The sequence below is a fragment of the Lissotriton helveticus genome, unplaced genomic scaffold, assembly GCF_964261635.1.
Source record: "Lissotriton helveticus unplaced genomic scaffold, aLisHel1.1 SCAFFOLD_445, whole genome shotgun sequence".
NCBI classification, from domain to species: domain Eukaryota; kingdom Metazoa; phylum Chordata; class Amphibia; order Caudata; family Salamandridae; genus Lissotriton; species Lissotriton helveticus.
This window is the reverse complement of record NW_027612029.1, coordinates 527,064-546,034: the sequence shown is the minus strand read 5'-3', so window position 1 is coordinate 546,034 and position 18,971 is coordinate 527,064.

Genomic DNA, 18,971 nt, shown 5'->3' with positions numbered 1-18,971 from the left:
TGCTAATTAAGGGGGAAAAAAGTGGCTGGAGAGTCCCTGTCAGCTCTCCTTAATGTCGGACTTCCTACTCCAGCACTCACACGGAGTCTGGGGCCTGAGGAGACTCTGGCAAGGACATTGGATGTGGAGAAAAAAGTGCAGAATGAGAGGGGAGAGGCAGGCCATGGTAAGGAGGTGCGCCCCATAAAGCGTGTGGTCAGAGCCTGCCAGTGAAACACCGCAGCTGCAAATTGGTAATGGTGGCCGTCAACCAGATCTTGCAAAGGCAGCGCAGGAAGCGGACACTTCGAGTCTGCGCAGTGTGTTTTCAAAAGTCTTGATGACAAACTGCGCAGACTCGGCTTCCCACCTGCAGCCTCTACCACACCCTTTCCCAACTCGTCACAGGGCAGGACCCACCCCCTGTGACTAGGGTGACCAACCGTCCGTAAATTTCACGGACAGTCCATAAATTGGACCTCACGTCTGTTGTCCGTGAGGATCCCTTTTACGGGCGCCTTTTGTCCGTAATTTTGGGCCTTTCGGGGAACAGATCTGTACCCCTACAAAAGGCCTCAGCTCCCTGATGGGGCCGCCTTGCACTGCTCTGAGCACAAGAGCAGCCCCACCCCGCCCATTGTCATTCTGTGTGGGGCTGATTGCCACATACAGAATGACAATGGGTCAGTCTGGGCTGGCACAGCATGTGGTGGCCTCCTCCAGCCTTGGTCCAGGGCAGGGCATTCTGTCACACGGAAGTGCAAAAAGGCCCATGCTCTGCTAGGTCAGAATCCAGTTAACCAAAGGGAGGCGGTGAAAGAAGTTCAAAGGAAAGGATTAGAGTTATAGTATAGCAGCCATGGTTGCTGCTTTTATTTTATGGAACTAACAACCATTGACAAAGCCAATAGTTCTGGCTTGTTATAGGTGTTACATTACTTGTTATAGGTGTAACGTTACTTGTTGTAGAATATATCTGGATACAATGACAGAAGCAAAAAACATACCAGTCGGGTGGCACATTAAATTAAGCACAGATTTTTAACTTATGTGCTTTAAGCCACGCATTTTATTACATCGAACACCCTTTTGCAGAGACCCCTATTTTTTCATCCCAATTAAAGCTCTGGAAACAACACCATGTCACAGTCGCCCCACGTCCAGGCACTGTGTATCATGCATGAATCATGCCTTCCACTTTTTCTGATTGCCTTTGTGCAGGGGCTTAGTGAACACTGCCCCACCCCTTGCATTAGGAACTACAGTGAGGGTTGAGTTCTTGATGGGTCTCATAATTAATGTGAAACGGTGAGTAAGTAAGTAAAAAGATGGGTGGATGGATGGCTGGATAGATGAGTGAAATGATGGATGGATGGATGGATGGATGAGTGAAAGGGTGGATGATGGTCGAGTGAATGGGTGGATGGATGAGTGAAATGATGGATGGATGGATTGATGAATTGATAAGTGAAACGGTGTATAGATGAATTGATAAGTGAAAGGGATAATGGATGGATGGATGAGTGAAAGGGTGGATGTAAGGCTGGATGAGTGAGTGAAAGGGCGGGTAGATGGACAAAAGGATGGATAGATGAGTGAAGAAGTGATAGGGTGGATGGATGAGAGAAAGGATGGATGGATGAGTGAAAGGATGGATGAATGATATGTTCAATGGACGGATTCATGAGTGGATGAGTAGATGGATGGGTGGGTGGATGGAAGGATGGATGGCTAATTAAAAGGGGAATTGAAAGAGAAAGGGGGATGCGTAAATAGATGACTAAACGGGTGAATGGGTGGAAGGATGAGTAACTGGATGGATGAATGAGTAAGCGAAAGGGTGGCTGGATAGGTAAATGGCTGGATGGATGAGTGAATGAATGGATGGGTGGGAGAGTAGATGGATGAGTGTCGGATGGATAGGGTGAAAGGGGGATGGATGGATAATGGATTAGTAAAAGGGTGGATTGAGGGATGGATGAGTGAAATGATGGATGGATAGGTGTGTAAATGGTTGAATATGGACATGGATGGGCAGACAGATGGAAGCAAAACAAGAAATGGGGGACTAGAGGTGCATTTCCTGCTCAGAGAGGAGTGGGTAGGTCCATTATAAAGAATGCCTCAAGAGGAGCATTAGAAAAAAGGAATTATTATGCTGTTCCTCTCTAAAAACTATAGCTGGTTGGAGACACCTAGTGGCTGGATTTCACTGTTCCCTAGAAAGGGTTCTAGTGGAGACCTATGTGTTGGATCATAATGCCCTCACACACCCTTTCAGGTGTCATGCTTCATCATCTGGGCTGCTCCTCGTTGGGGCGGCGGTGGAATCCCGAATGGGCTCCCTAAAAAGGGGCTCTTTGTCGGAGATCTTCTATCCAACTGCCGTATGGTGAGGTGCAGGTGTGGGGCAGTTGTAGTGTAGATGCTGTGATGTGAAGTAAAATAGGGCTGGGAGTACCTAGAACAACCACATTTTATTCTGGGGTCTCCTGTCCTAATTAAAATCAGTTTAACAAGGCACTAGTCGCGGATAATGGGCGTGTCTATATGCTCTTGTTAAGTGTGTGGGTCAACATGTTTCTCGCTACTGGTATATTAACCCTGCGATTCTTCAGGACCTAGAAAAAGATGCTATCTACAAAGAATAATGTAAACAAAGTTAAGGCTAATCAGGGATTACACTTTTACCCCAAGTCTTCTTTTAACCTGCCTGAATCTACCTGTGAGGGAGAAAAAGGCAAATAGGGGAAAAAGGTACAAATATAGCAATTTGTTCACAAACACCAACAACAGTTTTCCACGGTGACTCCAAGGCATGCTAAATGTGTTCTAGTGAGAACGCCTAATGGCGGGAAAATTAAAAGTATTAAAAGCAAGGCTTAAGAAACAGGTGATGGTCCACAGTGAGCTAAGGTGAATGTCGCCCCTGTGGAAAAAACAGGACAAAATGAGGGAGGTAATTTACTGAGGGACTTACTCACTCTTTGCAGTCCCCAGGCTTCAACACTGCCCGGTGGAGCCTGACGCGCGTCTCTGCTCCTGTGTGAGCAAGCTAGTAATACGGGAGACACGAAAGTATATATATCTAAGCAGACATTGCTAGAAACCCATGTACAATGAGTCCCTATATCATTACCCTGAGTTACCATAAGAATCCAAATAACAACAACGCCTGTACCTGGCTTGATCAGTCTATCTAGGCTAATAAAGGATACAGCTATGAGGCTGTGACTCAACTTGAGGCAATATTTGTGAGAAAAACGATGTACACATCGCCTCTTGTTATGTACAACATGGATCTCATTAAGCTGTAACTAGCCATATTATCTCATCATGTTTACTGTGATATATTTAGAGAGCGCGTTTAATGCATGGTTGCCAACTGCTCTGTGATCGGGCGTGTTATGGATCAAAAACCGTCCGGTGTAATGCAAATTAATGCCCCATAAGAACCGGGACTATTGGTGCAGTTTTTTGTATGGATGGGGTCTTAGTATTGGCGGAGTGTAACGCGCTAACCCCTAATATTAAACTAAATAGGCAGTGCTCATGCCGCGAAGATTCAATCTCTCTAAAAAAGTGGGCAGAGTTGGTTTCACTCAGTGTGCAGAGTGCCTACCGGGTCATCAGCGCGGAGAGGTAAAACGGTAAATGCTCCTTCCTACCATCCCGATCAGTAGCCCTTCTGTGTCAGGCACTTTATCTAGTGATCTAGTGTTATTGTGGGGACTTAAAGTATATGCCCGGCTCACGTAAGTAAACGTGTTACTGTCTAAAATATAGGTAGTGCAGCGTGTGAAAACCCGGCGTGCCGGCGGTCAAGTACCGCTCACAAAACATACCGATCTATCTAGCCAACTGTCTGGGCCACTAATTGGTTCCTACGTACGGCAGCAGCGCGGTCTGGGCGCCCTCAGATCTACCCTCCTCCAATGGGTCCAGGAGATAACACGGAAAACCGCGTTGGGTGCTTTTCAAAGTGAAACTACCGTCATGTGATGAGTCACATGACTTGCCGTGCACGTGACCCCGGCCGAACAAGCTAAAATGCTAAGGTGCAGTATACCTCAGTCGTGGCGGCCATTTCTAAAGGGTGATCACCCACAGTGATTGTGTTAATATGGATCAGTCAGGAGTATATTGGGAATAGTTTGAGACTATTGTTTATCTCAAATTAAAATTGGCAAAATACAGCTCGCGGGCAAATAAAGGTATTGAGGTAAGCACTGCCGCCCGTTTGAATTGGTACTTGGGTCTGTCCTCTGCTAATATGCCGGCCTATATTAAAATAACAATATAAGTGAGTAAAGTTCTGTCACCACTTTTTTCAACCTCTGGCCAAAGAAATACCTTCCTACCTGAAGGACACCACTGATGTCTTACGCTTACTCTCACAGTTTCCTAGAACTGACGAGATAGACTTCTCATCACACTTGATGTGGAAGCCCTTTATACAAATATTCCACAAAGGGCTACACTAGAGGTGATTGAGGAAGACCTGAGGAGAACCAATTGGGCTTCACCTACACCTCCGAGCTTCATAATTGAATGTGCCACTCTGGCGCTAACGGATTTTTTTTTTTTTCAAAGGTCAACTGTACCATCAAACCCAGGGTACATCATTGGGTAGTACCTTCGCGCCCAGTGTAGCCTGCCTGTACATGGCATATTTTGAGGCACACCACATTCATGATGAGCAGAATCCATACTGTAAAAACATCCGGCTATGGAAACGATTTATTGATGACATCCTCATTTTTTGGCATGGTGACACTGAGACCTCTGAGAACTTCTTCAAATGGGTTAACAACCTTAATCCCTATTTGAACTTCACGATCCATGCCTCACCCTCTGCAATACCATTCTTGGATCTAACAACCAAATTAGAAGTAGCTCTCCTAACATCAACAATGTACAAAAAGAGCACAGACCGTAATAGTCTCCTGCTCTTCAACAGCCAGTACCCAAGAGTACTGAAAGAGAACTTGCCCTATGGACAATTTCTTCGCATACGGAGAAATTGCAGCTCAGTGGCCGATTACAAAAGTGAATCATCTATCTTGGCAGAGAATCTCGCTGACAGGAATTACCCACAAAAAAATCCCTTTCGCGAGAAAAAGAGCACGTAACAACAACAGAGAGAGCTTACTGGAAGATAGAGAGAAAGACAAAACAGAAACGTTGACCTGTGTAACAACATACCCGCCCATGTCCAACCAACTGACAAAAATGCTGAAAAAACATTGGAGCATACTGAACACAAGTTCAGTACAATTTGATCAGCCGCGTTTTGCATTCAAGCGCTCTAGAAATCTGAAGGCCATGCTCATAAGCACCAGACCCAAAACCAAAACAAGAAACACACAAAGAACAACGTGGGAGTTACCAAGAGTAACTGGCCCCTATCCCTGTGGGTCCTGCACGGCATGCGCATTCACTGCAGTACAAAAGAACATCATACTTAACAATATCTTCACATGGGAAATGCGCTCACACACTAAATGCAATACAGCCAACTGGTTATACCTACTGATATGCCCTTGTAACCTATACTATATAGGGATGACGACAAGACATATTAAACTACGGATCTCTGAACATCGCAGCAAGTTCCGCTGCCACAAAACTAACACTAAGATGTGCATCCACTACCTGGAGATGAATCATACACCAGACTCCCTTAAATGGGTGATCCTGGAAGCATCCCCAAACATCTCCAAAGGAATTTGTTCTACCGAGAGCAAAGATGGATACACCGCCTCTCAACCCATCACCATGGTTCGAACAAGGATATACCTCGGGGTGCCCTCTGACACATAGACACAGACAACTAAGCAGATGCCACTCACTGAACCAGAGACACACCTGAGTGACTGCTTACTCTGATCCCCAGTTTGGGTTGCATTACACACACCACCACTCTTGAAATTTGTCTTACATTTCTCTAGACACACCAATTAATGACTCCCGAGGGTTACCTCATGATAGTTGCAGACTACGAATGGACATCACAGTCAACAAGTTTAAGATTAGGCAGACTCGCCCATACTTATTTGAGGAGTGCGGGTGGTATAGACACTAGATGCACACACCTAAGCTACAGGCAGCTATTCCTGCTGTGAGGCCTTTACTCACTTATATTGTTATTTTAATATAGGCCGGCATATTAGCAGAGGACAGACCCGAGTACCAATTCAAACGGGCTGCAGTGCTTACCTCAATAACTTTATTTGCCCGCGAGCCGTATTTTGCCAATTTCAATTTGAGATAAACAATTGTCTCAAACTGTTCCCAATATACTCCTGACTGATCCATATTAACACAATCACGGCGGGTGATCACCCTTTAGAAATGGCCGCCACGACTGTGGGATACTGCACCTTAGCATTTTAGCTCATTCGGCCGGGGTCACGTGCACGGCAAGTTATGTGACTCATCACATGACGGTCGTTTCACTTTGAAAAGCACACACCGCGTTTTTCCGTGTTATCTCCCGGACCCGGTGGAGGAGGGTAGATCTGAGGGCGCCCAGACCGCGCTGCAACCGTAAGTAGGAACTAATTAGTGGCCCAGACAGTTGGCTAGATAGATCGTTACATTTTGTGAGCGGTACTTGACCGCCGGCACGCCAGGTTTTCACGCGCTGCACTACCTATTTTTTAGACAGTAACACGTTTACTTAGGTGAGCTGGGCATATACTTTAAGTCCCCACAATGACGCTAGATTACTAGATAAAGTGCCTGACACAGAAGGGCTACTGATCCGGATGGTAGGAAGGAGCATTTACCGTTTTACCTCTCTGCGCTGATGACCCGGTAGGCACTCTGCTCACTGAGTGAAACCGACTCTGCCCAATTTTTTAGAGAGATCGAATCTCCGCGGCATGAGCACTGCCTATTTAGTTTAATATTAGGGGTTAGGGCGTTACACTCCGCCAATACTAAGACCCCAACCATACAAAAAACTGCACCAATGGGCATTCATTTGCATTACACGGGACGGTTTTTGATCTATAACACGCCCGATCACAGAGCAGTTGGCAACCATGCATTAAACGCGCTCTCTATACATATCACAGTAAACATGATGAGATAATATGGCTAGTTACAGCTTAATGAGATCCATGTTGTACATACCAAGAGGCGATGTGTACATCGTTTTACTCACAGTTATTGCCTCAAGTTGAGTCACAGCCTCATAGCGGTATCCTTTATTAGCCTAGATAGACTGATCAAGCCAGGTACAGGCGTTGTTGTTATTTGGATTCTTATGGTAACTCAGTGTAATGATATAGGACTCAATGTACATGGGTCTCTAGCAATGTCTGCTTAGAGATATATACTTTCTGTCTCCCATATTACTACCTTGCTCACACAGGAGCAGAGCCGCATGTCAGGCTCCACCGGGCACTGTTGAAGCCTGGGGACCGCAAAGAGTGGGTGAGTCCCTCAGTAAATTACCTCCCTCATTTTGTCCTGTTTTTTCCACAGGGGTGATATTCACCTTAGCTCACTGTGGACCATCACCTGTTTCTTAAGCCTTGCTTTTAATACTTTTAATTTTCCCGCCATTAGGCGTTCTCACTAGAACACATTTAGCATGCCTTGGAGTCACCGTGGAAAACTGTTGTTGGTGTTTGTGAACAAATTGCTATATTTGTACCTTTTTCGCGTATTTGCCTTTTTCTCTCTCACAGGTAGATCCAGGCAGGTTACTTGGGGTAAAAGTGTAATCCCTGATTAGCCTTAACTTTGTTTACATTGTTCTTTGTAGATAGCATCTTTTTCTAGGTCCTGAAGAATCGCAGGGTTAATATACCAGTAGTGAGAAACATGTTGACCCACACACTTAACAAGAGCATGTAGACACGCCGATTATCCGTGACAAGTGCATTGTTATACTGATTTTAATTAGGACAGGAGACCCCCAGAATAAAATTTGGTCGTTCTAGTTACTCCCAGCCCTATTTTACTCATTACAGCATCTACGCTACAACCGCCCCACACCCCACTTCACCATACGGCAGTTGGATAGAAGATCTCTGATAAAGAGCCCCTTTTTAGGGAGCCCGTTGTGGATTGCAACGCCGCCCCAACGAGGAGCAGCCCAGATGATGAAGCGTGACACCTGAAAGGGTGTGTGAGGGCATTATGATCCAACACATGGATCTCGACTAGAACCCATTCTAGGGAACAGTGAGATCCAGCCACTAGGTGTCTCTAACCAGCTATAGTTTTTAGAGAGGAACAGCATAATAGTTCCTTTTTGTATCACACAGATGGAAGGACAGAATGAATGGTGAAAGACTGAATGATGGATGAAAGTATGATTACACACTGTAAGCCCCATTATCTTAAGCAACATTTCCTATACATTGACTTTCATATTTATATGAATGATTGTCTCTATATAATATGTGTGTGTTGTAACGCAGTCCAACACTCTGCCCCACATACTTAGGATGAGTAGCACTGTAGAAGAAATTAAATACACATGAGAGAGGGTCTATGTGAGACGAGGGGCACCATTGGAGGGTGGTAGGAAGGCCAGACTGGCCGGACCGGGAGTCAGGCGTTTTCTCTGGGAGCTGGAAATGTGGGGGCGGTTTTGTTACTATAAAAAAACGGCATATTTGCTTAAAGCTGCGCGCATGCTGACAAACCATGAAGTGCACAATTGACTCAACCTTATATAGCTTATTTTCACTTGTACTTTAGTGGTTGTCCATTTACTTACTTATATACTATTGCACAACCTCTTCTGATGTGTCTGTAAAACTTACCTTTTGTCCTGAATTTTGACCTCCTGTCCTGAATTTTTGTCCTGAATTTTGACCCTTTGTCCTGAATGTTTACACTCACTGTCCTGAATTTGCACCCATGCCAGTTGGTTAGCCTACCTGTGACGAGTTGGGAAATGGCAAAGTGAACACATTCTCCACTCCATGACTGACGTGAAGCCCCTGGCGCTGAAGGGCTTAAGCCTGAAGCACCCGAGTCTAACTTTACCCCCATGTCATCAGGGGGTGGAGATTGGTCCTCGAGGCAATGTCTTTGCTGAGCTGATGACTTCACAGGCCTCAGGGCTGTGAGCTCGTTGGCCCGGCAAAGTAAACTCAGTAAACTCAGGGCCAAAATTAGATGCATCTTCGCTGCCAGGGTGTAGTAAGGGTTTACTACAAATAATCAATAGTAGAGACTTCAATATTCAAATGAAGTATTTATTTATATAAGGACCCACGACCAGTACTTCTCAGATGAAGTCTTCCCCTTTCAATAAAACACAACGCTATACCTAACAGAACATTCTAAATCTAGAACATATGTGGAATATCAACATTCTTTAAAGTACCATAACATCTTACCTTCATACATATTACACACCTCCCTCTTTTTTTAAAAAACATTAATCATAAATATGTACAAAAAAAATTATAAAGAAAGAAATGAAGGAAAAACACAATTAATAGTACACATAATCCCTGGAATGAACAGGAGCAGATCTTAAGCGTGCACTACATCTTGTAACATTATCTCCACTTCCACAATCAATTCCATTGGAACATGCTGGCACCGATCTGGAAACTTCTGTATCATTAATAATAGATGAATCACCTCTATTAAAAACATGTTCAACATTTCTCTGAACGTGATGTTCTTGAAGTTCAGCATTACTTGATTCTGTTAAATTATCAAGATCAAACCAATCCTGTCTTTGACACGTTTTAGTAGAGTTAAGTTTATGTAATATAATCTTAGCTTGTTCAGTAGAAACCTTGACCAAAGCATTGCTGTTCTACCACCCTTTACCATGTAACAACACAGATGTTTTGTTAATCTTTAAAACCATAACCGGTTCAGAAAACTTAGACTTTTCCAACTTTATTGGGTTTTTTAACCAAAACCCAATCACCAACATTAAGAACTCCTTCTTTAACATGCATTTTCTTATCATAATTTATTTTGTAACTCCTTTGTTTTTCCTCAACATGTGTCCTGACTTTCTGTAAATCAACATTATGACAACATCCAACTTTTCCTAATTACCAAGATGGAGTAATCAATGAAATAGGTTTCCTACCTCTTAATAAAATGAAAGGAGCTACATCAGGGGTACTCTGAGGCGTGATGTTATAATTCCAGATCTTGAACTGCAAAAACTCTAAAACATTCAAATTATTTGCAACTGCAGTCTGAACACCCTCTTTTATCAATCTATTCGCTCTTTCCACCAAACCATTAGAGGCTGGACTATACAAAGGTACTCTTATATGCTTAACATCATGTTTTAGAAGAAAACTCGTAAATACCTCAGAAACAAAATGAGATCCATTATCTGTGATAACTTCTTTCACTCTCCCTTCAATCTGAAACAAAAATTTTAAGAAAGAAACAACCGAGGCTGAATCTGCGTTGTCAACAAAAGAAAAGTAAAGCCATTTCGAGTAGTAGTCAATTGCCACAATTAAAAATCTCTTTTCACATCCAACCACATTCAAGGGACCAGTAAAATCTATACCAATCTTTTCCCATGGATTACTTGGCCAATTGACTGGTATAAGAGTACTATTTAAGGTTTTCCAATGCTTGTCTGAGCACAAACATTCTGAACAAGTATCAACATGTCTCTTTACCTGACCATCAATCCCTGGCCACCAATATGTCTGTCTAATCTTCTTCACAGTGGCAGAAATTCCCAAATGTCCCTCATGTGCTATGACAATAATTTTAGATTTTAAACTAGACGGAGTAACAAATAAATCCTGTCTCATTACAATATCATTAACTACAGATAACGCAGATGAAACCTGAGAAAAACTTCTCAGCTCCATAGACATGTTCCTATCACTTGGCCAACCTTTCACAAGGAACTTTTTCACGTGACTCAAACAATCATCATTTTCACAACAATTTAACCATTCTGACTCCGAAATCTTGAATTGTCCATTAATATCCTGAATCATCAAAGTACCCTTTCATGATAATATCAAATTCCCCAAAGGCTTTAGGATTGATATTGGTAGGGTTTAATAACTTCTTTGACCAAAACTTCTTTCTCAGCTAAAATCGTGATAGGTGACCCAGAGTCTGCTGTGACATTCAGATTTATAGTGCCAATTTTCATATCGCAAATAGGACCTTTACAACGTTTAATACAGTCACCTATTGCATTAATTTCTACAGAAGAAATAGAAATATTGTTAACGGCTTCAGATAAAATCTCCTTCCCTACATCCAGTTGACTGACTCTAACTTTAGGCTTAGGTGCATGGCAAACATTAAAAAAATGTCCAATCTTTTTACAATTGTTACATCGTTTACCCTGGGCAGGACAATTAGGATTATTACCCAAGTGAAATTGAGAACCACATCTGTAGCAACTCCCACTACCCTTGCGTTCAGTGTTCTTTTTATACAAATTTTTTTGAGATACCAAAGATACACTAGTTTCACTATTAGGTGAATTAATCTGAACTGTAGCACTCTTAAAACATCTGAAGAAACATTATTGGTATTTCCAGATAAAATCTTAGCAGATACCACTGAACGCTCTATACTTCTAGCAATTTCCATAACCTCATCGAGAGAGGGATTTTTGCATGTAAGAATTCTTTCCTGTATTTTTTTATTAAAATTATTAAAAACTAATTGATCCCTTAAGGCTGTATCCAAATAATCTCCAAAAACACATTTAGATGCTAGAACAGGTAAAGTAGCCAAATAATCCTCAATGGATTCTTCAGATGACTGCTTTCGTTTAAAAAATTCATGCCGTTCAACCATCACAGAAGGCTCATCAAGATATTGTCTACTTATCCATGTAATAGCTTCTTTAAAAACATCCCATGTATCATCTCCCCTGGGAGCTGGAATAATGGGAAGATTATCAAAAACATCTTGCCCTGCATTACCCAGATGATTAAACAGTAAAGCCTTTTTCCTAGAAACCGAGTATTTACCAGCATCAATAGCCTCTAAATAATTTTCAAAAATCCTAAACCATTTGTGTCAAAGTTCGACAGGCTTTCCTGTTAACTCAAGGAATGGAGGAGGCTGCAATACATTATTGCTATTGCTAGTAGCCATCTTAAAATAATGAATAATATCAAATTATTAAAATAAATTTGTCAAACTGTTCACTAGTATGTGAAACAAAGCTAAATTAATACAGTGTTACAGTTTAAATAACAAGAGTTCAATAGGACAGTAATTTCCACGAAGAAATAAATAGTTAATGTGAATTCCTTAGTAAAGAATGCTAAGTTGAATAAAAAACAACTTCCTTCTTAGCGCGATCTTCAATCTTTAACTTTAAAGTTGTAGTTCCCTTCGTTGATCCGCGTTCAATGTTGCTAGGTAACGCGATCTCAAACAAAGATGGTGGCCGTAACGTTGCGCGTAATACTACTCGATGATGTCACCACAAATGAACCCTTCGAATGATGCGGAGAGCTGCAGTGACGATCTGAAGACAGGAACCCTTGAAACAATGCGCAGAACTATAAAGACGATCTCTGAGAAGATTCTGCGACACGCGCAAGTAAGTAAGAAAGATGCACTTTCAAAAAATGCCGGGATTCAAACGTTGCCCAGATTCAAAAGATACAAGGGAGGCGATCCCGACTCGATGTTGCTGCCTGAAAATGACAGTCGAATAACATTCACCTGCTTCCTGATACTGACAGCCGAGCACACACACGACGTAGATCAACAGGCGAGCAGCTAACTTAACAACGTTGCAAAAGACTGCTGCCCGAAAATAGCAGCCGATAACTTAACTACCAGCACTCAATTCAGCGGTAGAAAATAAAACTCTTGTATAATACTCACAAGTGTACTTTGCAAAGTATGCAGTTCACAGCAGTTCCGCAGATTACTTCATACTCCGGTAAACTTCTGAGCTTCTTCCTCAAATACACATGTAGAAATTACCATCAGCTATGAAAATAGCTAGGCAAACATACCGCGTGTATTGAATATAAAGGGCTCTTCTGAAGAAAATACAAGGATTAAAATAAAACTGCTGCGATATCTCCAAATGGTTATAAAAAGTCACAAGTCCAAATCTCCAAATATGTCGGTGGGTCCAGAGCATAAATCCCGTCGCCAATAAATGTAGTAAGGGTTTACTACAAATATTCAATAGTAGAGACTTCAATATTCAAATGAAGTATTTATTCATATAAGGACCAACGACCAGTACTTCTCAGATGAAGTCTTCTCCTTTCAATGATACACAACACTATACCTAACAGAACATTCTAAATCTAGAACATATGTGGAATATCAACATTCCTTAAAGTACCATAACATCTTACCTTCATACACATTACACAGGGTCACGTGACATGGCCCCAAACAAGAACAGGTGTGTGTGCATTTTTTTACTGATAATTAAAAGAGTTAAGAGTATGTTGTTGCTTTTGTAATGGCTGACCCGGGGTGAGTGAAAGTAAAGGGGGCGTAGCCCCAACACCCTCAGGGAGAAACCGCCACTGTATAAATCTTTCCCTATCCCGTGACAGATTGTTTCCAATTCCAGCTACTGAAAAGCCAGTGAAGAACATACAGAGTAAAACTGAAACACCAAAGAAACTTCCATATAAACAATGTAAAAAAGTAAATGAAACAATTTTGCATTAAGCTTTACCTCATAAGTGTATCCTGAAAATAGAAAAATGAAAGCAATGAAATGAATGTCCCACTACTACCACAGCAGCAAAACAGTGACCGCCTCTGCTGCAATTCTGCTCATCTGCCAATGGCTGCAAAACCTCAATGTGGAAATGCAGCCTAGAGGCAGCTAAAGGACCAACTGAGAGGCGAGAAAGTGCATGTTGAGCATGATAGAGAAGGGAGGGAATAGGACCTTTGAACAACCTGACTAGTTTCATTAACAAGCACCTCTCTGGCCACCTACTTTCTAAAATGATCTCAACATCTAATTCCACACACATTCTGTTTGACCATAACAATCTGAGTCAGCTAAGAATGTACCGATAGGGTGACTTAATAAGGAATAGTGTAAGGGTGCTTGATGCTCCAAAAACAGCGTGGTTCTATTGGGACACTACCCACCTACAAAGAACACATGTTGTTCCATTGTTCTCTTGTTTTGATGCCATAAATAGAGCATCATACGGTGACATCCTTTTTAAGACTTATAAATGCACCATATACTGTCTGGCATCTTAAACCAAAAGTAAATCAAACAGTAATCCTTTGCATTACTTAAATTTCACGTCAGACCGTCAACATGTTGAATCTGATTATGAATATAAAACGCATGCACATTGTACATACACATTATATAACATGTATGAGGATGAAAACTCACCCCTCCAAGGACAAACCTCTAAAATGTGGGGTACCACAGGGTTCTGCACTTAGCCCAACATTGTTCAATGTGTACATATCTCAATTGGCCAACCTGGTAGAGACATTCAGCAGTACGATAATTTCATGTGCTGGCCTTTTCCTACGAGGCCAACTCAGAATCCCGCAAAGTAGTCTTCTCAAATTGCACGAGAGCAGTCTTAGGTTGGCTCAAAGAAGGCCAACTACAATGCAGCCCGGATAAAACAGAAAAGATAGGGTTAGGGCCTAACCCTATTCTGGGTTGTGATGGTGCCTGGCACAAAGATGGACCTCCCCTCATCCTGGCAGCTAGAAACCTGGGAGTCCCCTTAGATAATAATCTATCTTTTAAGACCCAGATCCACACCCAGATCCACTCAGTTTTTGGAAACTGTATGTGGAGCTATGATCCTTTCTCTTCCTATGCAACGCAAACGCTTTGTACTGGGGTTTACCTGGCGACTGCAGGGGTCTAAAACACTGCAATTGTGCTTCCTCTTCAATTTGCAAAAAGGTACCCCCATTTCACCCTACCTTACCAAACTGCACTGGCTCCCTGTCAATAAAAGGATCATATTTAGAGAACTCACTTTAGCACACAGTGCCCTGTATAACCGCAGTCGAAATTGACTGAACAATACAATCACTAAAGCTAAACGTGGAGGGACCTCTTTTTTTACTATTCATTGCCAAAATCTGGAACAGCCTCCCCTTTCGGCTCAGAATAACAGAAACGGAATCTGCCTTCCACAAATCTTCAGAAACCCACCTGTTTAACCTATAATATCTTATCTCACTCTCTCCTCTCTATATCTCCTCGTTCACAGTGGCGGGACACAAGATTCTGAGCAGCTGTTCGCGCTAATACCCCTCCTTCATTCATAACCAATTTGTTCCACAAGAAAAGAAAAAAAACAATAAACACCATAGAGTCTGGGAAAATACAAGGCAAACAGTGCCATGCCTGCTACACAAGCAGATCTGTTCCTGCCCATTCTATGTATGGCAGCTGACAGATAATATCAAAGCAGCATGGCACAGCAGACTAAAACAAACAGACATATATCCAGATGTGAAAGACGTCTGCAGGCAAGATCCTGCAAAGTCACAACAAGTACCATTTCAGTTAATAATACAGTCATCATGGCTTTCAAGTATGGCCTAACAGTTATAACCTGTAAAGTGTTTCATATTACAAAAGGCAGAACAGGTTAAAGTTGTCACACACGAAAGTGCCCTGCTGGCAAGAAGAACTGTGCCCTATAAACAGTTTCTTTGTGTGTAAATTTTGTAATTAAATCAACATATGCAGGGCCCAATTCAAAGCAGTTCAGGCATTCACTACACATTAAACATTTCATAAACGTGCTGCCGTTTAGGAGCACCTAATGGGGATATTTAGAAAATGAAATGGGATAATTTTTGTTCCCATACTATTGCTTTCGAGTCAAGAAAGATTCAAGAGAGATTAAGCTAGAATAATAACTTTTATAGCTTGAAGAATAGGAAGTCTGCAACATAGAACGGATGGCAGAGTTTGCTTGTATAATGAGTCACAATAAACTGAAAGCCAGAAAAGTCAATAGAACAAGAGGATCCATGCATTTTGAGAAATAGAAGTAAATGAGTGTACAGTAGATCTTTTAAACTGCACACAAAAACTCTATTTGAAATGCTGGGCTCATTTGAAAATGCCCTGCCACTAACATACTCCTCTTCTAAAAATAAAATGAGGCATTATCAAACAAACTTAGGGGTTTTTGGCATTTGATAGAAAATTAAAACATGCCTCATAGAAGTAGCTGTGCAGCTTCCTTGCAGCATGACTTCCACAAAGTAATGATGCGTTTTCAAGGACATTTTAGTTTTTCACTATAGCCTACTCAGCACAGCCCCAGACATGAAGTAATAGAGGCTTTACGCTTTTTAACCTCGTGATGTCCTTCAGATTCTGGCAATTGGTCATAGACCTCAGGACATCAGAGACACTGGAAAAAGAGAAAAAGTATCTGGCTGCTCTTCTTTTAATGGCCCTGCTTCAGATACCTCCAATTGGTCCATAAGCATCACAGCTGTTCCCTCAGGTAATTTCACAAAGCAAATCATTCTCAATCACCTTCATATATCCCACATTCAGGGGCACCTAACAGCTTATTAGACACACATTATTAACCCATGACACCTTGGCTTAAGGAGGCATTGGGCGGCGGGACGGTTCAACCGCCATGAAAAGGCAGGTGGAAAGTGAGTTTGGGGGCCACTAGCGGGTCACCCTACTTCCCTGGTCTGGGGGGCATCTACGGTGCCCCCTGAAAATCCTTGCACCGTGTGGCAGGCACCATGAGGTTCTTCCCACAATATGCAGGGATTTCCCAAAACTCACATTTTTCAATGAGAGCTTGTGCTGCGGGCTGTTTCCGCTCACAGCACAAGCTCCTTTTGAGAAATGGGAGTTTGCGACCGCACCATGTGCGATGGCATTGTGAAAAGGTGTGCGGACCCGCCAACCTATGGTCGTTCAGTTCTCACACAGAGACGGTGTTGGACGGATGAAAGTCCGACAGACATTCTAATAGGCCCCATTATGTTGAAAGTGGAGTTGTGTGTATAGTAATATATAATACCAATATTTTTGCATACATTGTGTGGCATTTTCTTGTGGTGATTGCTGTATTGTTTTCCTTTTTGGTTAGGTTTTTCTTCTATGTTTTTGCTTTATGTTGTTGAATTGCACTGTGTTTGTCATTTTGCGTTCTGCTTTGACTGCTTTGTTATGTTTTGTTCTAATATAGGTGTATGTTTTTGTTATTATCAGTCAAAAAGCATCACAATACTTTAATTTTCCAATGACAAATAAACACCTACCTCTGTCTCAGGTGGTAAAATACTGCTTCTCCACCTCTCCTACTATTCAAGACACCATGCTACCCAAAGGCCATGCCCTAAATTAACATTTTCTATGTGATACCCCTCCCTTTGTCAGCCTTTAAATTCCCCAGAACACCTCTGGACCACCATTTCATACGTTGGACCAGCTCCTCGAGATCATTGTTATGCCCTGAGAGACTTTGAAGACATGTGCTCATTAGATTTCTCAGCCATCCATCACTCCTCATTAAAATACTGCCATATCATCAGATATCCTTCAGAAACCTACAAGATACCTTCAGACTCTGCCAGCTGCCTTGGAGACTCTCAGCTGGCATTTTGGCAACACAGTTCATCAGTGCATACCCCCATTCAGCCCTCTGGCCACCTTCAACTTATCCAGATGGTCCATGCACAATACCAGAAACTTGCAAGTAACCCAGACTGGTCCTCAAACACACTTGGAAACTGCTGAGCTCCCTTTAGACACCCCCAATTGTCCCTCACAGGCCCTCTGCACATAAAACCTAAACCTTTACCCCATCTTCAGTTATCCACAATTGTTACTAAACCCCTTTGGCATGCCCTCAAGGCTTTTTGGGCCCGATTATGAGTTTGGTGGTGCGGCGGCTAGACCGCCGCACCACCAAACTCGTAATCGGGCACGAGCATAAAAATATTTTTATCCCGTATTCATAATGTAAATAACAAAAATATGGAAAAACAAATATTGTTATACACTAAAATCAAACACAAAAATATTGTTTTGTAATTTAAAAGTTAAACATAGTAAACATTAAATATAGTAACAGTAATATAATGTAAATAATTAAAAAAATACACATGTAATACTTATTAAAAAAACTCATACACATGAAATACTTATTAAAAAAACACATACACATGTGTATGTTTATTTAAACACATATAATTTAAAACTATTATTATAATAATAAATGTAATTTGTCACAATGTACACATTTTTTGTAAACTTTAAAAAATAACAAATATAATATATACAAATACATACAAGCGCTCCGATAAGGAAGGCAATATTGTAGTCATGGACATCGATATGTATAGATGTGAGGCCCTACGACAACTAGCAGACAATACTTGCTATGAAGAGATTAAATGGGACAGGTACAAAATGACAATCAGAAATTATCACGATCGTCTCAAACACTGGAACTCAGTGGGACTGTTAGATGATGATGAATTTAAATTCCTGAAAACGGATAATCCTCGCATTCCCTGTCGGTACCTGCTCCCAAAAACACATAAAGACCCCACAAGCCCATCAGGGCGACCATAGTTTCCTCGAATGGGGTACTACTTGAGAATACATCAATTTTCTTGGATCTATTTCTTGCTCCATATGTCACCAATCTCAGATCCCATTGTAAAGATAGTTCCGACTTTCTGAGACGGATTCATGATGTACAATGGGAAGAACGTTACTCTATGATAGCGCTAGATGTATGCTCTCTTTATACCTGCATAGAACAGAAAAGAGGGGTACAGGCATGCATGTATTTCTTACGCAGTAGACATATCACACTGTGGGATAACAACAAAATGCTATAAGATATGATGTTGTATTGCTTGGAGCAGAGTATATTTATCTTTGAGAAAACAGTGTACCGCCAGAAATCTGGTACAGCAATGGGTACTTGTTTCACCCCCAGCCTAGCAAATGTAATCCTGGCCTGGTGGGAGGAACAAGTAGTCCGGACAGAAATGAATAAAAGGTATACCGAGCA